Here is a 20,811-nt window from a genome sequence, read left to right on the forward strand (position 1 = left end):
TATGAAAGCATGCGAAATAAGTGAGGGCAACAGAGCACTGCTGGTACCTGCCCCTTCCTTCGGTTACTTTATTTTTTAGGTCTCGGTCTGACGTGAGCAGCGAATGGCTCATATACGACAACAGTGACATCATACTCATGGAGCTGCGATGGCCGAGTGGTTAAGGCGTTGGACTCGAAATCCAATGGGGTTTCCCTGCGCAGGTTCGAATCCTGCTTGCAGCGACGTCCGATTTTGCATGAACACCATTTGGTTTGTTAAGGAAATTTTCACTTCTCGTTGGTCAATCCTCATCAAGTCACAGAGTTAAACAGCAAAAATTCAAACTAAATGTAAACATTAAGACAATTTCAACACTCAGGAAGTGTTTAAGAGAGCTGGTGGTTTGGAAGGATTTGTAGTCTGGACCTGTCCTGCCTGATCTTGACGAGTCACAAAAAGAGTAATTTTTTTATGTAGCGTGTCTTGTTTAGGCATTTGGACTCTTTCTGAGTACTCTTAAGTGCCCATTCCCAGCGCCGTAATATAGGGACAAGAGGGTAGGAATGTGCAGTTGTAGTGTAGCTCCTATTTTCCCAATAGGCTCTGCGCATTGGAATAGTACCTACAGCAGTAAAGGCCTAGGCCAGACGTTAACTAGGTCTACTACTGTCGATGCTAGACTTAATTTTTGGGTTTGCCAGCTAAGCTCAGAGTTCGCTAGAAACTTTCTCGAATGTTCAAGGAAGGATTAACTTCCCTGATTAGACAAGAAGGGATTTAGTTTCTGACAACCATAGAACATGACAACTTTGCTCTCCCCTAATCAAGAGTCAATCTCGAGAGTCGTGTGAGCACAAGGCAATTATTTTACTCAGTCAGTACGTGCATTCTTAGTCTCATCAGATTGTAGAGAAAAGGAAGAGACGGGCGTGTTCAATAAAAAGGTGTTATTTATTGATCAGTCTCTTTTCTCGTACAAGAGAAATGGATCGATATTATTGCAATACTTATAGTTAAGTAAAGTGCATACATTAAAAGCAATAGTATAAAATAATACTGTAAAAACATTGATATGGTTTCTGAGCCATATGATGTTTAAAATGATTAAAATATATTTACATACACATATACATTTGACTAAACGTACTCAACTGGTGTTTCTAAATACGCCTACCCCGTGTACCTGACCTAAGTCTAATGCGTGGGCGGGAATAGAAAGTTACAGTTTAAGTTAAGTTTGTTTTTGCCAAGTGAATAACTAAAGAATTCTCTGTGAGGGGTTATTCAGTTCTGTACCTGGAAGTTAGGATGAATGAGGAATGGTATCTCTTTCTCTGCTCTCGATATTCCAGGCTGCCTGCGAGGGCTGCCCAGAAGCGCCGGTGCTGGGTCTCTCGGCTTGAGATAGCAGCGCGTCTCTGAGCGCGTCAGGAAGGCGGGGCTGCTGCCAGCGGGGTCTGCTTCTGCTCTCGGCTTCGGCAAGTATGGCTGCTCCGTCTTGTCACCACGCGTGTGTTTGCATAGGGCAAGGTCGGCAATATTTATACCTTAAAGGTGCCGAGATTGACGTAAGGATGGACATAGATACGTCAATAAAGATGTCATACGATTTGCTCGTTAGCACATTCTTTACTAAAGTTCTCTGTGAAATAAAAACAATGGCCGCACGGATTTTCCAGGTTGTCATAGGTTTGATTTGTTATGAGAACGTCGTATGCCTTATCAGGGGCTGGAGGAATGTCGCTTGTCTAATTAGATCTCAAGCGTTATGACCTAATCAGATAACACGTTCCTGTGCCGTAGTGTGACTGCGTCAGATAACGGTATCTGCATCATGGGGGTTTTCTTGCCTCATGGGCTGACTGTTAGTTAACTTGATAGTTAGTTTAACCAGAATAGGGTCAGGAATAGGGGGACTGATTCAGAACCTATAGAAATACACGACACCGACTCCACGCTAACTATGGTCATATCTACTAATCTATGCATAGTATAACATAGTACAACATACTATAGAGTATAGTGTATACCTTACCACCCCAAAATACATAAATGTATTTCGAAATTTTCAAATATACTGAAAAATTGCAGTCATATATATTGTATGCACTTAAGCTATGAATTAAATGCAAAAGTAAACACGCATTTTATGCATTATTGCTTATCGGTATATGAGAAATACACATGAAATGGCTCTTAATATGGCTATACAGAAAGGAAGTCCGAGACCATTTCATCACATAATAAAAATATTTGTGAACATACCAGCCGGCAGCTAAAGTCTATAAAGTATCTAAAAATAGAAATTTTAGTTCTCTAGGAATAGTTTCTTACTTTAAGCAGAAGATCAGTGTCCCGGGAAAAAATATGTAGAAAAATATTTTAAGGGGCATGCTGAAAAAATTGCTGTCCGTGAACTGGAGTGAAATTGTTCATGTGACTTTATTTTTAAAGTTGAAGGCCGAATTCAGGGAACGCCGTGTGCGAGTTTACTCAAAAGTCTCTATTTCTGTTCTGGAGAGAACATCATATCATTCAGGCTTTCGAAAAAACTGTCAACAGCTTCATGGGAAAGTTCCACTAAGTCGGAAATAGGGGTAACCATGCATTCGTGCGCATGATTGTCTGCATTGACATTCTGATTCGCATTGCTGACAGAAGGTCGTACCTGTTCGATGCTGCTTTCATCTTGAACTTCACTACTCTTCAATCGCAGTGGTGAAGATTCCAGGAATGCCGTCATCAGGATTGGCAGCCTTTGAGGGCAGCACAAAGCGTGAACCTTGGTAGGAACCAACAGTGTATCTGCATCCACCGGCGCATCCGATTGTAGCGTCAGACAGGTGTCTAACACGCATTCTTCTCCGCATAGCAGACACCTTAGTACAGGTAAAACACACCTTTGCCACATTGGTCGAAATGATAGAAACCAAGTCATGTTCAGGTCTCTAAGCCGGGAGAGTCCCAGGATTTTTGATATCTGGTCCCGGTATCCAATGGCTAGGATCGTATCTTCCATTGTCGCGAGAGTTTGATCTGTGACATGGGTTGCCATAACGAAAAATAAGGACTAGGAATAGGATTCCTGCAATTAGTCCCAGGATCAGGGGAAGTCCGCCAAAAATCGAATGGACGAAATCTGGAAAAATACCCAGTATGGCTTTGAATGGTGTTAATGCCATCGAAAATACTGTCTTAAATACCTTTGAGACCCCAGTGGTATCAGAAATATTTAAGATTTCGCTTAGGATTTCCGCGAAATGTACGGGGGAATTAGTTGATAATAATGTATGTATCTCTGCAGTCGTCCTTGCGACTTGTAGATCATACGTTTCTTTTGATGACGTGAGCCTTGTAGGCGTCTGAAGAAGCACTGTTTTCATTCTGCTTAAAGTGTCTATTCGAATAGAAGTAATTTTCAAACTGGGCCATGCCCTTGCCTCCCTGTCTGGAAAGGAGCTGGGGAATAAAGAGCGTCCACAGCACTTGACCTTCGCCGTTGTAGTTACTAGATAAGGAGTCCCGGGCATAAGACTGCAACATCTGCGGTCTACAATAAGAATGTAACTCCCATTATAGAGTCTTTGAAAGAATGGTTCTATTTCAGTTGCAGGTGCGCCTTGCTGGTGACATGAAAGGTTGTATGAATTCCCTTCACAGGCTCCATGCAAACTAATTCCGTTACACAGAAGCGTGCCGCTTAGTGACATAGCACAATTGTTGCCACTAAGAAACACTTTCTGTCCTTTATTACTGACACATGCATGTGAATAGGGCAGGTTCCAAGTTGTTTTAAGGTACCCCTTTCCCAATTTCTCGTACATGCCAGCCTGTATATATTTTTGGCAGTATTGAAACCTGAAGGTTGAGATTGGAATATTTATGATTCCGTGTATTATCCATTCACTGACAGGTCGTTCTGACATTGTCATTGGTAATCTTTCTAGTTTTTCAATGCTCAAGATTGTATAATCAGCACCCTTTTGCGCCATACCGATTTGTCTATCAGTAAGGTTAAAGATTTGGAATAGTGACGTTGTGTTGATTAAACGCCAAGGCACATAGCCTGAACGCAGATTTTGTAACGTCCAGCCAAGCTGTACAATGGAACGCAATTGTGACTGACCATGTTGTAATAACAGTAAGTCTTGCGATAATATATCGATTGCTGAAGACACAATGCTGTCCAATGAAAAAATTCTGGAGGACAGAGTCATTAACCCATTGTCCACTACAGAAAGTGATTTTTCCAAATTGATACGGTCAATTTCCCGTATTCTTTCTGCTGTTTCAATTTGAGTAACCTTCCAGGCCTCATTGTATGCTGCATATACAGAGGCTGCTATGAAACGCTTTTGACGCTGTTTGCGTGGTCCCATTATGAAATCACGCAAGTCAGCACCATCAGTAAGTAAAGTTAGGTGTTGCTTAATTTCAGGCAGTGTGGAAGTCTGTAGCCATTGAAGGCATAATTTGCCCACACTGTAGGTTGTTATTATCCCTGGGTGATGTCTTTGGGGATATCTAGGGTCTGGCCTGGTCATTTTAAAACCCTGTGTTTTATTCAGGAATCTATCTTGACAGTTATTTGTATCTGTGGGCCAGATCAACCATTGTTTCCAATCAGGATGTGTTCTGTTTTGGTTTAATATATGGTTTACGTCTATCTCTTCATCTGTATCAGAGCTATTGCTAAACATTGTTGGCTTCGGAATAGACGGTTTAATTAAATCTTTGATTTTGGCTAAGCCAAGACAGGTGGTTTGTTGAACAGTGTCATTTAAAAATATCATTTGTTCTGGGATCATGCAGGCTCTAAACAAAGCTTCTAAACCCTGTACTTGCCATTCTTTTGTACCCCAAACACTTTTCAAATCAACATTTTTGTCCCAATAATCAAATCCAAAAGTATTCATTTTTTCGAAGAATGAATCTGAATATATCAATTTTGTGTTGGTTATCATGGTTTTCATCCCTGTCTTGTTTGACAATTTAAAATAAAATGTTTCAGCATTACTTATGTTAAAACCTGAAAAATATGCATATTTGTCATACACGGTTCTATAGCTCCCTTTTGGAGGTGTAGCGCAATGTTCCCATTGATTATAATTTAAAACGTTTCTAGGTTGTGCAGATTTATGCAAAAAATGGTTACCATAATGGTTATAGCAATACATACTATCATAATTTGTAGAACCTTGAAAATAATCATGTTTTGTAAATTTAGCAGACATTACTAAGTCAGACATCATGTTGTTAATACTCTCGAAGTCCCAATCATAAGCAAATGAGTTTGGTTTTGCAAAGTCACTCAAAGAGATCTTGATTTGGTGTGGATATTTCAGGATCTCGACCGGACCATAAATTTCATAGTCAGTGTTGTCCCAGGCTACCCCACCAGGTATAGGATTGGCTGTGAAGTTGGCTGAAGAAAGTTCTGAAGAAAGTTCTCTTTTCTCGACGTGTGAAGATGTGTGTGGTTTGAGGACCAAGTTGATGTTCTGACTTGCTGTGTCCATTTTAGCATATTTTCCCTCAATGAAGCGTCCCAAAGTAAATACCATGATGAGCCAAAGTATGAGGATAAATGCACCAAAACCCACCCAAAATTCAATCCATGGAGAAACCAGATATGTTTCTTTCAGTTGTTTCAAAAGTTCCTTCGCTTTGTCTTTAAAGGATTTTGATGATGGCTGTGTCTTTGATTCACTGAAGCTTTCAGAGGAATCATCGAAGTTGATGAAGTACCCGGATGCAGTTCTGTCAATTGTTCCAATTGGTTCAGGATTTTTGTTTCTTGCATTGTCACTCGGCACTTCATTGTAGATTGGTGTGTCTCTGCTAAATGTCTTTATTTGGGTTTTAAGAGGTCTGAGTTCTATTGCATTGTTGCATAGTCCTTCTTGTTCTTCTTTAGGCGTTTCGAATGTGATGAGCCTTTTTGTTAGGACCTCTGTACTGGTAGCAAACCTTGGTGTTCTGCTACTTATTGGGAGTCCACTTGGCCTACTGTTTGTTATCGGCCACATGTTGTGGTTTTACCAGGTCGATGGATACAACTCGGTTCTCCTTTTTTCCAGCAAGTGGCGGTAGTACAACTGATCTTGTCCCGTTGACAGACAAGACAGGAACTGCTTTTCTGTAAGAAGGCCCAAATTCCTTCTTTACCGCGATCTTCTCCCTGACTAGATCCCCGACTTTTGGAATCCAGACAGGTCTTGCTGGGACAGGTGGTGATTCTTCAGTGGTTGTTGGCTGTTGTTTCAACTGTATGTTGCTCAGGTCTTTTCTTGTTTTGTTTAAGTCCTGCAAAATAGCCAAACGGTCTTTGACATCAAAGCTTTTTTCTTTAACCACTGAAGTCTGACTATCAAGGTCAGAGATCAACATCCTAGTTCCAAATAATAATTCGTACGGACTGAATCCCTTCAGAGAATTTCTTGGCAAGTTATTTAGACTACGTTGGACACTTATTAGATGTTTGACCCACCCAGCTCCCGAACCTAATATCCTTTCCATTATAGATTGCTTTCTGCCTTGGTTTTTTCTTTACACCATCCCGTACCCTCAGGAAGGAAGTGAGAAGATTCCCGCTGGGCTGTGCTCATTTGGCCATGTTTCCCCCCCAGGCTGGATTGCCTGAGTGAAAACAATGTTCGAACGTAGCATGCTCTTAGCGTATATGCCATTTAGACTCGCAAATCTTGTATAATAGTCCGGACGTCAGCCGAGTGCTGGTGATCTACATTATAAGTGGAAACTAGCCTGTATATGTTAATCGCAAGCCATTCTTTTTGCTGGTAATATTATCTGCCTTGATACGACGAGGTATTAAACTGCTTCTCTCCCCACTGCGATCTCTGTTGCAGTTTGGGCAGTTTTTTACAAACATGGTGTAGTGCAGGCTCATGCCTGGCCACCAGTACCGTGATTGTAATTCTTCCAGAGAATCTTTTAATGTAAGGTGTCTGTGACCCTCGCCCATGTGTGCGTCTGCGATTAACAAGTTTCTCCTGTCCATGTTTGGAATCACTCTATCCCCCACTCCAGGGATTCGAGCAAAAGGGACGGAGTTTGCATCGATTATGTATGTATAATTGAGTGGATAGTTGATTGGTAACGCTGAGCAGTCGCCTTTTGATGACGTTTTCACCGCCAGCATTGTTTCACCGTCAATGTATTTTAATGTACGCTTTTTTCGATCTACGGGAGCCGATTTAGTGGCTGCCGCTGCGGCTGTTTCAGCCAATGAATTCCCTACAACGTGAACGCCATCACGTTGATGACTCAGTGAGTGAGTCACGTGAGTCTTTGGTAGTTCTTTTTTCAAAAGAGCTATTTGTTCCCAGAGCAGTCTCTGCTTTATTGGTGCATCTGTGTCATCTTTGTAACCGTTCTGAATCCATGTCTGCAAATCCTTGTTATATGCTTTGACGCAGTAATATGAATCTGACACTATAAGTGTCGGGAATTCGCGATCCGCATTATCTAGCGCCATTTTCAAAGCTATTATTTCAGTTTGTAGTTCTGAATTAGTTTCTACTGAGTGTGATTTTGTTAATAGAGGTCTTAGTTTACCTCCGCGCCACACTTCTTTTGTAATCTCACATGTGGGGTTGTATGCATGTTCTCCCCAAACGGAGGGTTGAGCATGTCCGTCTGTATAGATTACACAGGCGTAATGTCGTAGAGGCAGAATGTCGATTGGCAGAGGATACGTCTTTTCATATTTTAGATTTTTTAATTCTTCTAGTTCTTAAAAAATTGTCAACCAGGCTATACTTGATAATTCATATCCTTCGTATAGAATTTTTAGATGGGCAATTCTGGATTTTTTGAAGTTGAATTTGTAACCCTCTGCAGCGAACCCAAGTATTATGGTGTTCACTCTTTTCAAGTGAGTCTCCAAGTCATCATCTGTTAGGTAAATGTCATCAACATAAGATAATGCTTCATCATCATATAGTTGTAGTAATTCTGTTACTCTCGCTGAGAATACCCCCGGGCTGTTCTTGTACCCCTGGGCTAACCGACAGAATTGTTTTTGAGTGCCATTTACTGAGAATGCAGTTAAATATCTGCTCTCTGGTGCTATGTTTTGACAAAAGAATCCATTGGAGATGTCCAAGGTTGTTTTGTATTTTTTGCGCACTATGTTATTCATTAGTGCAGCACTGTGTGAGTTTTGCACTGCAAAGGTTTTGCAACATGTGTTAAGGTGTCGGTAATCCAAAACTAGACGATATGAATTGTCTGGTTTGGAGACCGGAAACAAAGGATTGTTCATTTGTGAGGTGCAAGTTTCAATCACCCCCTGGTATTCTAGCTGATCTAGTATTTCATTTACTTGTTTTTTAGCTTCTTGCTTAATTGGGTACTGCCTTTGTGCAGTTGGTTGTGATTTTAACTGGATTTTGTGAGGAGGAGAATCCTCATCCCATCCTACATGATTTTTATATAAAGCAGGTGCTAAGGCCACTGCCCACTTTCTAGCAAGTGTGTATTTTTTATGAATCGGTATTTGATTCGAGAAGGCAGGCATAATTACTTCTTCGCCATGAGGGCACTCCCTGACAAACTCTGGTGGCCAGTCTTTTTCAGCTAGAAGGATGTCATAGCCTTTGGAGAGGTTATCCCAAAATAGTCCCCTTATTTTCCTAGTCTTATCTCCCTCTATACGTAATGTTATCTCGTATATCTTGTGGGGCTTGCTAACTCTGGTGTCTGCAGTTTCCACTTGAAGGTATTCATTCGTGTCCACTGTCTCCAGATGATTCATAAGGACTTTGCGAGCTATGCTCACCTCTGCTGCGCTGTCTAGCATTGTCTGAGCCCATTCTCCGTTTTTCAGTTGTGTCCTCAGTATTCTCGGCATTTTTAACTACCTTGATACTGGCTACCTTCTTTTTTGGAAATTGTAATTTCTTTTTTAGCTGAGCAGGTTCCTTGTCTTTGGACTTGGCGTGCTCTTCTGATCGTCCTCTTCTTTCCGATTTCTGCGAGGAATTCTGAAAAGATTGAGAGGGACGTGTATCAATGTCTTGATATCTATCAGGTTTTTTAATATTATCCCTATTTCTAAGGTTATATCTATTCCCAGAGGGGTCACTCTGCGGTGACCTCTGTCTTTGGTTTGGAGATTTCTCTCTTCGCCTCGGAGACCTTCCTCTGGACTGGAATTTCTTTTCTTTAGGATTGGATTGTTTATTTCCATCCCAGTTCTTTTTTGGTGAATTATTATTATTAAAAAATATTTTTTCTGGACTTGTAGTCAGTTGCGGTTTTACTGGTATTCCACCTAGACTATCTCTGCCTAGTTCTTCATAGGATTTTTCTATGATTCTGGCAATTTCAGCTGGTTGGTCTGCTATATCTGTCTCTTTTAACCTCTGGCGGATCGCCACGTTTGCTGCTTCACCTTTTATGTTGGCTAATAATATAGCCGAGACCTGCTTGAAGTCTTTTAGTAATTTCATACCAAGAGTTAAAGCAGGTTCTGGACCGTATTCATCTTGAATTTGTTTTAGCACATCTGGTATTACCGAAATGGATGGAACACCGTGCGTTTTTGTGTAGATGGAAGCAAAGACTGTACCCCAAGTGTCACAGTCCTCAATGTGTGGTGCGATTCCCATTGGGAGACATATAGTCAGAATCCTGTGTTTTTCCAGCGGGGTGGTGTCAGGAAACACCGCCTCTATTTGGGTGATTTTCTGTGCCAACCAGAATGGTATTTGTTCCCGTTTAGCTGGAACTTTACCTAGGCAGGATTGGATGTTCTGTGGTGTAATTTTATTTGTGTTCCCCTGGTGAGGGGTCAGCTGTGGAAGTTTAATCGCTGGCTGAATTGTTGAAGTCCGCATTACATACTGAACTAATTGTCTATGAATTTTTAGTAGTTGTTTTAGCTGTATTAACAGCTCTGCTGCAGGCCTTCTTTCGATGTCTGGATGTGGTGTGTATCCGGCTAAGACCGGCCACGTTGCTCCTGGTCTTCCTAAAGGACCGAGCCTTGTAATGTGATTGTTATGTTTTAGGGCGCCATCAAATAAGAGCAAATGCTCTTGGAATTTGAGTGGTACTTCCACCTCCTCGAAAGGAGTGTACGTTTCAGGAGGTTCCTCTACTTTGTAATAGTGGAAGTACTTTGTTACAGCATTTGCTGCCGGAAAATGTATCCATGAATAGTATACCTCTGTCTGCCGATATTCGTGTGCCTCAATTACGAATATGACTGTGCCACCTCTAGGTGTCAGTCCATTTTCTATAAGTTTTAAGGTTATAGATCTCCTTTTGATGACCGGAATGAGTATTATATCCGCGTCTGCTGCTTCATGGTAGCATCAGCATCTGCGAGTTCAGTTGCTAATCTAACTGCCTCTCTTTCATCATCACTCTCTGCCATTTTACCGACAGGAAGCTTATGTCTTTTGTTTGCAGATCAGGTTTCTTATGGAACAAAGATTAGATGCACAATATTTTGGAACTGTTTATCCTTCAACGTTGACTATACCAAGAACCATACATAGGAGTTCCCTCCTGCGAGGTTTTGGAGGATATTACCTTTCACCCACTCCAGACGTCTTTGGAGTATTTGGGAAAAGGGGTCTGAGTGAGAAAGCACGACTGAGTTACTCTAAATGTCTTACGTTAGTTTTATCGCCCTTTCCAAACACGTTGGGCGCCATGTAGTGTAGCTCCTATTTTCCCAATAGGCTCTGCGCATTGGAATAGTACCTACAGCAGTAAAGGCCTAGGCCAGACGTTAACTAGGTCTACTACTGTCGATGCTAGACTTAATTTTTGGGTTTGCCAGCTAAGCTCAGAGTTCGCTAGAAACTTTCTCGAATGTTCAAGGAAGGATTAACTTCCCTGATTAGACAAGAAGGGATTTAGTTTCTGACAACCATAGAACATGACAACTTTGCTCTCCACTAATCAAGAGTCAATCTCGAGAGTCGTGTGAGCACAAGGCAATTATTTTACTCAGTCAGTACGTGCATTCTTAGTCTCATCAGATTGTAGAGAAAAGGAAGAGACGGGCGTGTTCAATAAAAAGGTGTTATTTATTGATCAGTCTCTTTTCTCGTACAAGAGAAATGGATCGATATTATTGCAATACTTATAGTTAAGTAAAGTGCATACATTAAAAGCAATAGTATAAAATAATACTGTAAAAACATTGATATGGTTTCTGAGCCATATGATGTTTAAAATGGTTAAAATATATTTACATACACATATACATTTGACTAAACTTACTCAACTGGTGTTTCTAAATACGCCTACCCCGTGTACCTGACCTAAGTCTAATGCGTGGGCGGGAATAGAAAGTTACAGTTTAAGTTAAGTTTGTTTTTGCCAAGTAAATAACTAAAGAATTCTCTGTGAGGGGTTATTCAGTTCTGTACCTGGAAGTTAGGATGAATGAGGAATGGTATCTCTTTCTCTGCTCTCGATATTCCAGGCTGCCTGCGAGGGCTGCCCAGAAGCGCCGGTGCTGGGTCTCTCGGCTTGAGATAGCAGCGCGTCTCTCAGGGCGTCAGGAAGGCGGGGCTGCTGCCAGCGGGGTCTGCTTCTGCTCTCGGCTTCGGCAAGTATGGCTGCTCCGTCTTGTCACCACGCGTGTGTTTGCATAGGGCAAGGTCGGCAATATTTATACCTTAAAGGTGCCGAGATTGACGTAAGGATGGACATAGATACGTCAATAAAGATGTCATACGATTTGCTCGTTAGCACATTCTTTACTAAAGTTCTCTGTGAAATCAAAACAATGGCCGCACGGATTTTCCAGGTTGTCATAGGTTTGATTTGTTATGAGAACGTCGTATGCCTTATCAGGGGCTGGAGGAATGTCGCTTGTCTAATTAGATCTCAAGCGTTATGACCTAATCAGATAACACGTTCCTGTGCCGTAGTGTGACTGCGTCAGATAACGGTATCTGCATCATGGGGGTTTTCTTGCCTCATGGGCTGACTGTTAGTTAACTTGATAGTTAGTTTAACCAGAATAGGGTCAGGAATAGGGGGACTGATTCAGAACCTATAGAAATACACGACACAGTGATTGATTACCGCTTATCTGTGCCCTGTCACTCACTTTGAGTGATACGTGTTGCTATTTTTATTAATTGTATGAAAGCATGCGAAATAAGTGAGGGCAACAGGGCACTGCTGGTACCTGCCCCGTCCTTCCGTTGCTCTATTTTTTAGGTCTCGGTCTGACGTGAGCAGTGCATAGCTCGTATACGACAACATGGAGCTGCGATGGCCGAGTGATTAAGGCGTTCGACTCGAAATCAATGGGATTTCCCTGCACAGGTCCGAATCCTGCTTGCAGCCTCGTGCGATTTTGCATGAACACCATTTGGTTTGATAAGGAAATGTTCACTTCTCGTTACGTAATCCTCATCAAGTAACAGAGTTAAACAGCAAAAACTCAAACTAAATGTAAACATTAAGACAATTTCAACACTCAGGAAGTGTTTTAGAGAGCAGGTGGCTCGGAAGGGTTTGTAGTCTGGACCTGTCCTGCCTGATCTTGACGAGTCACGAAAAGAGTAATTTTTTTATGTAGCGTGTCTTGTTTAGGCTTTTGGACTCTTTCTGAGTACACTTAAGGGCCCATTCCAGAGCCGTAATATAGGGAAAAGAGGGCAGAAATGTGCAGTGATTGATTACTGCTCATCTGTGCCCTGTCACTCACTTTGAGTGATGCGTGTTGCTATTTTTATTGATTGTATGAAAGCATGCGAAATAAGTGAGGGAGACAGGGCACTGCTGGTACGTGCCCTGTCCTTCCGTTACTTTAATTTGTAGGTCTCGGCCTGATGTGAGCAGCGCATGGCTCGTATACGACAACAGTGACATCATACTCACGCAGCTGTGATGGCCGAGTGGTTAAGGCCTTGGACTTAAAATCCAATGGGGTTTCCCCGCGTAGGTACGAATCCTGCTTGCAGCGTCATGAAATTTTGCATGAACACCATTTGGTTTAGTTAAGTAAATGTTCACTTCTCGTTATGCAATCCTCATCAAGTCACTGAGTTAAACGGCAAAAACTCAAACTAGATGTAAACTTTGAGACAATTTCTACACCCAGGAAGTGTTTTAGAGAGCAGGTGGCTAGGAAGGGTTTGTAGTCTGGACCTGTCCTGCCTGATCTAGACAATTCAGGAAAAGAGTAATTTTTTTTTATGAAGCGTGTCTTGTTTAGGCTTTTGGACTTTTTCTGAGTACACTTAAGGGCCCGTTGCCACCGCCGTAATAGAGGGAAAAGAGGGTAGAAATGCACAGTGAATGATTACCGCTCATCTGTGCCCTGTCACTCACTTTGAGTGATACGTGTTGCTATTTTTATTAATTTTATGAAAGCATGTGAAATAAGTGAGGGCAACAGGGCACTGCTGGTTCCTGCCCCGTCCTTATGTTACTTTATTTTTTAGGTCTTGGCCTGACGTGAGCAGCGCATGGCTCATATACGACAACAGTGACATCATTCTCATGGAGCTGTGATGGCTGAGTGGTTAAGGCGTTGGAATCGAAATCCAATGGGGTTTCCCTGCGCAGGTTCGAATCCTGCTTGCAGCGACGTATGATTTTGCATGAACACCATTTGGTTTGTTAAGGAAATTTTCACTTCTCGTTAGTCAATCCTCATCAAGTCACAGAGTTAAACAGCAAAAATTCAAACTAAATGTAAACATTAAGACAATTTCAACACTCAGGAAGTGTTTAAGAGAGCAGGTGGTTTGGAAGGGTTCGTAGTCTGGACCTGTCCTGCCTGATCTTGACGAGTCACAAAAAGAGTAATTTTTTTATGTAGCGTGTCTTGTTTAGGCATTTGGACTCTTTCTGAGTACTCTTAAGTGCCTATTCCCAGCGCCGTAATATAGGGAAAAGAGGGTAGGAATGTGCAGTGATTGATTACTGCTCATCTGTGCCCTGTCACTCACTTTGAGTGATGCGTGTTGCTATTTTTATTAATTGTATCAAAGCATGCGAAATAAGTGAGGGCAACAGGGCACTGCTGGTACCTGCCCCGTCCTGCTGTTACTTTAGTTTTTTAGGTCTCGGTCTGACGTGAGCAGCGCATGGCTCATATACGACAACAGTGACATTATACTCGTGGAGCTGCGATGGGCGAGTGGTTAAGGCGTTGGACTCAAAATCCAATGGGGTTTCCCTGGGCAGGTTCGAATCCTGCTTGCAGCGACCCGTGATTTTGCATGAACACCATTTGGTTTGTTAAGGAAATGTTCACTTCTCGTACTCAATCCTCATCAAGTCACAGAGTTAAACAGCAATAATTCAAACTAAATGTAAACATTAAGACAATTTCAACACTCAGGAAGTGTTTTAGAGAGCAGGTGGTTCAGAAGGGTTCGTAGTCTGGACCTGTCCTGCCTGATCTTGACGAGTCACATAAAGAGTAATTTTTTCATGTAGCGTGTCTTGTTTAGGCTTTTGGACTCTTTCTGAGTACTCTTAAGGGCCCATTCCCAGCACCGTAATATAGGGAAAAGAGGGTAGAAATGTGCAGTGACTGATTACCGCTCATCTGTGCCCTGTCACTCACTTTGAGTGATGCGTGTTGCTATTTTTATTAATTATATGAAAGCATGCGAAATAAGTGAGGGAGACAGGGCACTGCTGGTACATGCCCCGTCCTTCCGTTACTTTAATTTTTAGGTCTCGGCCTGACATGAGCAGCGCATGGCTCGTATACGACAACAGTGACATCATACACATGCAGCTGCGATGGCCGAGTGGGTAAGGTGGTGGACTAGAAATCCAATGGGGTTTCACCGCGTTGGTTTGAATCCTGCTTGCAGTGTCATGAGATTTTGCATTAGCACCATTTGGTTTAGTTAAGTAAATGTTCACTTCTCGTTATGCAGTCCTCTTCAAGTCACAGAGTTAAACGGCAAAAACTCAAACTAGATGTAAACATTGAGACAATTTCTACACCCAGGAAGTGTTTTACAGAGCAGGTGGCTCGGAAGGGTTCGTAGTCTGGACCTGTTTGCCTGATCTAGACAAATCACGAAAAGAGTAATATTTTTTCATGAAGCGTGTCTTGGTTAGGCTTTTGGACTTTTTCTGAGTACACTTAAGGGCCCGTTGCCACCGCCGTAATAGAGGGAAAAGAAGGTATAAATGCACAGTAAATGATTACCGCTCATCTGTGCCCTGTCACTCACTTTGAGTGATACGTGTTGCTATTTTTATTAATTGTATGAAAGCATGTGAAATAAGTGAGGGCAACAAGGCACTGCTGGTTCCTGCCCCGTCCTTTTGTTACTTTATTTTTTAGGTCTCGGCCTGACGTGAGCAGCGCATGGCTCATATACGACAACAGTGACGTCATACTCATGGAGCTGCGATGGCCGAGTGGTTAAGGCGTTGGACTCGAAATTCAATGGGGTTTCCCTGCGCAGGTTCGCATCCTGCTTGCAGCATCGGGCGATTTTGCATGAACACCATTTGGTTCGTTAAGGAAATGTTCACTTCTCGTTACGCAATCCTCATCAAGTCACAGAATTAAACAGCAAAAACTCAAAATAAATGAAAACATTAAGACAATTTCAACACTCCTGAAGTGTTTTAGAGAGCAGGTGGTTTAAAGGGTTCGTAGTCTGGACCTGTCCTGCTTGATCTTGATGAGTCACGAAAAGAGTCATTTTTTTATGTAGAGTGTCTTGTTTAGGCTTTTGGACTCTTTCTGAGTACACTTAAGGGCCCGGTCCCAGCGCTGTAATATAGGGAAAAGAGGGTAGAAATGCGCAGTGATTGATTACTGCTCATCTGTGCCCTGTCACTCACTTTGAGTGATACGTGTTGCTATTTTTATTAATTGTATGAAAGCAAGCGAAATAAGTGAGGGCAACAGAGCACTGCTGGTACCTGCCCCTTCCTTTGGTTACTTTATTTTTTAGGTCTCGGTCTGACGTGAGCAGCGAATGGCTCATGTACGACAACCGTGACATCATACTCATGGAGCTGTGATGGCCGAGTGGTTAAGACTTTGGACTCGAAATACAATGGTGTTTCCCTGTGCAGGTTCGAATCCTGCTTGCAGCAACGTACGATTTTGCATGAACACCATTTGGTTTGTTAAGGAAATTTTCACTTCTCGTTAGTCAATCCTCATCAAGTCACAGAGTTAAACAGCAATAATTCAAACTAAATGTAAACATTAAGACAATTTCAACACTCAGGAACTGTTTTAGAGAGCAGGTGGTTCAGAAGGGTTCGTAGTCTGGGCCTGTCCTGCCTGATCTTGACGAGTCACAAAAAGAGTAACTTTTTCATGTAGCGTGTCTTGTTTAGGCTTTTGGACTCTTTCTGAGTACTCTTAAGGGCCCATTCCCAGCGCCGTAATATAGGGAAAAGAGGGTAGAAATGTGCAGTGATTGATTACCGCTCATCTGTGCCCTGTCACTCACTTTGAGTGATGCGTGTTGCTATTTTTATTAATTGTATCAAAGCATGCGAAATAAGTGAGGACAACAGGGCACTGCTGGTACCTGCCCCGTCCTTCCGTTGCTTTATTTTTTAGGTCTCGGTCTGACTTGAGCAGCGCATGGCTCGTATACGACAACAGTGACATCATTTTCATGGATCTGAGACGGCCGAGTGGTTTAGGCGTTGGACCTGAAGTCCAATGGGGTTTCCCTGCGCAGGTTCGAATCCTGCTTGCAGCATCGTGAGATTTTGCATGAATGCCATTTGGTTTAGTTAAGTAAATGTTCACTTCTTGTTATGCAATCCTCATCAAGTCACGGAGTTAAACGGCAAAAACAAAAACTAGATGTAAATATTGAGACAATTTCCACACCCAGGAAGTGTTTTAGAGAGCAGGTGGCTCGGAAGGGTTCGTAGTCTGGACCTGTCCTGCTTGATCTTGACGAGTCACGAAAAGAGTCATTTTTTTTATGTAGAGTGTCTTGTTTAGGCTTTTGGACTCTTTCTGAGTACACTTAAGGGCCCAGTCCCAGCGCCGTAATACAGGGAAAAGAGGGCAGAAATGTGCAGTGATTGATTACCGCTCATCTGTGCCCTTTCACTCACTTTGAGTGATGCGTGTTGCTATTTTTATTAATTGTATGAAAGCAAGCGAAATAAGTGAGGGCAACAGAGCACTGCTGGTACCTGCCCCTTCGTTCGGTTACTTTATTTTTTAGGTCTCGGTCTGACGTGAGCAGCGAATGGCTCGTATACGACAACATGGAGCTGCAATGGCCGAGTGGTTAAGGCGTTGGACTCGAAATCAATGGGGTTTCCCTACGCAGGTCCGAATCCTGCTTGCAGCCTCGTGCGATTTTGCATGAACACCATTTGGTTTGATAAGGAAATGTTCACTTCTCGTTACTCAATCCTCATCAAGTAACAGAGTTAAACAGCAAAAATTCAAACTAAATGTAAACTTTAAGACAATTTCAACACTCAGGAAGTGTTTTAGAGAGCAGGTGGCTCGGAAGGGTTCGTAGTCTGGACCTGTCCTGCCTGATCTTGACGAGTCACAAAAAGAGTAATTTTTTTATGTAGCGTGTCTTGTTTAGGCATTTGGACTCTTTCTGAGTACTCTTAAGTGCCCGTTCCCAGCGCCGTAATATAGGGAAAAGAGGGTAGGAATGTGCAGTGATTGATTACCGCTCATCTGTGCCCTGTCACTCACTTTGAGTGATGCGTGTTGCTATTTTTTATTAATTGTATCAAAGCATTCGAAATAAGTGAGGGCAACAGGGCACTGCTGGTACATGCCCCGTCCTTCCGTTACTTTAATTTGTAGGTCTCGGCCTGATGTGAGCAGCGCATGGCTCGTATACGACAACAGTGACATCATACTCACGCAGCTGAGATGTCCGAGTGGTTAAGGCGTTGGACTTGAAATCCAATTGGGTTTCCCCGCGTAGGTTCGAATCCTGCTTGCAGCGTCATGAGATTTTGCATGATTCCCATTTGCTTTAGTTAAGTAAATGTTCACTTCTCGTTATGCAATCCTCATCAAGTCACAGAGTTAAACGGCAAAAACTCAAACTATATGTAAACATTGAGACAATTTCTCCACCCAGGAAGTGTTTCAGAGAGCAGGTGGCTAGGAATGGTTTGTAGTCTGGACATGTCCTGCCTGATCTAGACAAGTCAGGAAAAGAGTAATTATTTTTTAAGAAGCGTGTCTTGTTTAGGCTTTTGGACTTTTTCTGAGTACACTTAAGGGCCCGTTGCCACCGCCGTAATAGAGGGAAAAGAGGGTAGAAATGCACAGTGAATGATTACCGCTCATCTGTGCCCTGTCACTCACTTTGAGTGATACGTGTTGCTATTTTTATTAATTGTATGAAAGCATGTGAAATAAGTGAGGGCAACAGGGCACTGCTGGTTCCTGCCCCGTCCTTTTGTTACTTTATTTTTTAGGTCTCGGCCTGACGTGAGCAGCGCATGGCTCATATACGACAACAGTGACATCATACTCATGGAGCTGCGATGGCCGAGTGGTTAAGGCGTTTGACTCGTAATTCAATGGGGATTCCCTGCGCAGGTTTGCATCCTGCTTGCAGCATCGGGCGATTTTGCATGAACACCATTTGGTTCGTTAAGGGAATGTTCACTTCTCGTTACGCAATCCTCATCAAGTCACAGAATTAAACAGCAATAATTCAAACTAAATGTAAACATTAAGACAATTTCAACACTCAGGAAGTGTTTTAGAGAGCAGGTGGTTCAGAAGGGTTCGTAGTCTGGACCTGTCCTGCCTGATCTTGACGAGTCACAAAAAGAGTAATTTTTTCATGTAGCGTGTCTTGTTTAGGCTTTTGGACTCTTTCTGAGTACTCTTAAGGGCCCATTCCCAGCGCCGTAATATAGGGAAAAGAGGGTAGAAATGTGCAGTGATTGATTACCGCTCATCTGTGCCCTGTCACTCACTTTGAGTGACGCGTGTTGCTATTTTTATTAATTGTATCAAAGCATGCGAAATAAGTGAGGGCAACAGGGCACTGCTGGTACCTGCCCCGTCCTTCCGCTGCTTTATTTTTTAGGTCTCGGTCTGACTTGAGCAGCGCATGGCTCGTATACGACAACAGTGACATCATTTTCATGGAGCTGCGACGGCCGAGTGGTTAAGGCATTGGACCTGAAATCCAATGGAGTTTCCCTGCGCAGGTTCGAATCCTGCTTGCAGCAGCGTGAGATTTTGCATGAATGCCATTTGGTTTAGTTAAGTAAATGTTCACTTCTTGTTATGCAATCCTCATCAAGTCACGGAGTTAAACGGCAAAAACAAAAAATTAGATGTAAATATTGAGACAATTTCCACACCCAGGAAGTGTTTTAGAGAGCAGGTGGCTCGGAAGGGTTCGTAGTCTGGACCTGTCCTGCCTGATCTAGACGAGTCACGAAAAGAGTAATTTTTTATGTAGCGTGTCTTGTTTAGGCTTTTGGACTATTTCTGAGTACTCTTAAGGGCCCATTCCCAGCGCCGTAATACAGGGAAAAGAGGGCAGAAATGTGCAGTGATTGATTACCTCTCATCTGTGCCCTTTCACTCACTTTGAGTGATGCGTGTTGCTATTTTTATTAATTGTATGAAAGCATGCGAAATAAGTGAGGGAGACAGGGCACTGCTGGTACATGCCCCGTCCTTCTGTTACTTTAATTTTTAGGTCTCGGCCTGACGTGAGCAGCGCATGGCTCGTATACGACAACAGTGACATCATACACTTGCAGCTGCGATGGCCCAATGGGTAAGGTGTTGGACTTGTAATCCAATGGGCTTTCACCGCGTTGGTTCAAATCCTGCTTGCAGGGTCATGAGATTTTGCATTAGCACCATTTGGTTTAGTTAAGTAAATGTTCACTTCTCGTTATGCAGTCCTCTTCAAGTCACAGAGTTAAACTGCAAAAACTCAAACTAGATGTAAACATTGAGACAATTTCTACACCCAGGAAGTGTTTTACAGAGCAGGTGGCTCGGAAGGGTTCGTAGTCTGGACCTGTTTGCCTGATCTAGACAAATCACGAAAAGAGTAATATTTTTTCATGAAGCGTGTCTTGGTTAGGCTTTTGGACTTTTTCTGAGTACACTTAAGGGCCCGTTGCCACCGCCGTAATAGAGGGAAAAGAGGGTATAAATGCACAGTGAATGATTACCGCTCATCTGTGCCCTGTCACTCACTTTGAGTGATACGTGTTGCTATTTTTATTAATTGTATGAAAGCATGTGAAATAAGTGAGGGCAACAGGGCACTGCTGGTTCCTGCCCCGTCCTTTTGTTACTTTATTGTTTTAGGTCTCGGCCTGACGTGAGCAGCGCATGGCTCATATACGACAACAGTAACATCTTACTCATGGAGCTGCGAAGGCCGAGTGGTTAAGGCGTTGGACTCGAAATTCAATGGGGTTTCCCTGCGCAGGTTCGCATCGGGCGATTTTGCATGAACACCATTTGGTTTGTTAAGGAAATGTTCACTTCTCGTTACGCAATCCTCATCAAGTCACAGAATTAAACAGCAAAAACTCAAACTAAATGTAAACATTACGACAATTTCAACACTCCGGAAGTGTTTTAGAGAGCAGGTGGTTTAAAGGGTTCGTAGTCTGGACCTGTCCTGCTTGATCTTGACGAGTCACGAAAAGAGTCATTTTTTTATGTAGAGTGTCTTGTTTAGGCTTTTGGACTCTTTGTGAGTACACTTAAGGGCCCAGTCCCAGCGCTGTAATATAGGAAAAAGAGGGTAGAAATGCGCAGTGATTGATTACTGCTCATCTGTGCCCTGTCACTCACTTTGAGTGATACGTGTTGCTATTTTTATTAATTGTATGAAA

General features: G+C 42.6%; 10 non-coding genes across 10 annotated transcripts; all 10 read left to right on the forward strand.

The window, feature by feature from the left end:
* Positions 1-142: 142 nt before the first annotated feature.
* Positions 143-224, forward strand: TRNAS-CGA (transfer RNA serine (anticodon CGA)). Its single transcript has one exon. It is a non-coding gene; the product is annotated as a tRNA-Ser (tRNA).
* A 12,640-nt stretch (positions 225-12,864) lies between these two features.
* On the forward strand, positions 12,865-12,946 carry TRNAL-UAA (transfer RNA leucine (anticodon UAA)). Its single transcript has one exon. It is a non-coding gene; the product is annotated as a tRNA-Leu (tRNA).
* A 544-nt stretch (positions 12,947-13,490) lies between these two features.
* On the forward strand, positions 13,491-13,572 carry TRNAS-CGA (transfer RNA serine (anticodon CGA)). The gene has a single exon. It is a non-coding gene; the product is annotated as a tRNA-Ser (tRNA).
* Positions 13,573-14,114: 542 nt separating this feature from the next.
* Positions 14,115-14,196, forward strand: TRNAL-CAA (transfer RNA leucine (anticodon CAA)). The gene has a single exon. It is a non-coding gene; the product is annotated as a tRNA-Leu (tRNA).
* A 1,165-nt stretch (positions 14,197-15,361) lies between these two features.
* TRNAS-CGA (transfer RNA serine (anticodon CGA)) lies at positions 15,362-15,443 on the forward strand. Its single transcript has one exon. It is a non-coding gene; the product is annotated as a tRNA-Ser (tRNA).
* Positions 15,444-15,983: 540 nt separating this feature from the next.
* TRNAS-CGA (transfer RNA serine (anticodon CGA)) lies at positions 15,984-16,065 on the forward strand. The gene has a single exon. It is a non-coding gene; the product is annotated as a tRNA-Ser (tRNA).
* Positions 16,066-17,216: 1,151 nt separating this feature from the next.
* On the forward strand, positions 17,217-17,297 carry TRNAS-CGA (transfer RNA serine (anticodon CGA)). Its single transcript has one exon. It is a non-coding gene; the product is annotated as a tRNA-Ser (tRNA).
* A 542-nt stretch (positions 17,298-17,839) lies between these two features.
* TRNAS-UGA (transfer RNA serine (anticodon UGA)) lies at positions 17,840-17,921 on the forward strand. Its single transcript has one exon. It is a non-coding gene; the product is annotated as a tRNA-Ser (tRNA).
* Positions 17,922-18,465: 544 nt separating this feature from the next.
* Positions 18,466-18,547, forward strand: TRNAT-CGU (transfer RNA threonine (anticodon CGU)). The gene has a single exon. It is a non-coding gene; the product is annotated as a tRNA-Thr (tRNA).
* A 541-nt stretch (positions 18,548-19,088) lies between these two features.
* On the forward strand, positions 19,089-19,170 carry TRNAS-UGA (transfer RNA serine (anticodon UGA)). Its single transcript has one exon. It is a non-coding gene; the product is annotated as a tRNA-Ser (tRNA).
* The last annotated feature ends 1,641 nt before the right edge of the window (positions 19,171-20,811 follow it).

The sequence above is a fragment of the Lissotriton helveticus genome, chromosome 11, assembly GCF_964261635.1.
Source record: "Lissotriton helveticus chromosome 11, aLisHel1.1, whole genome shotgun sequence".
Taxonomy (NCBI): domain Eukaryota; kingdom Metazoa; phylum Chordata; class Amphibia; order Caudata; family Salamandridae; genus Lissotriton; species Lissotriton helveticus.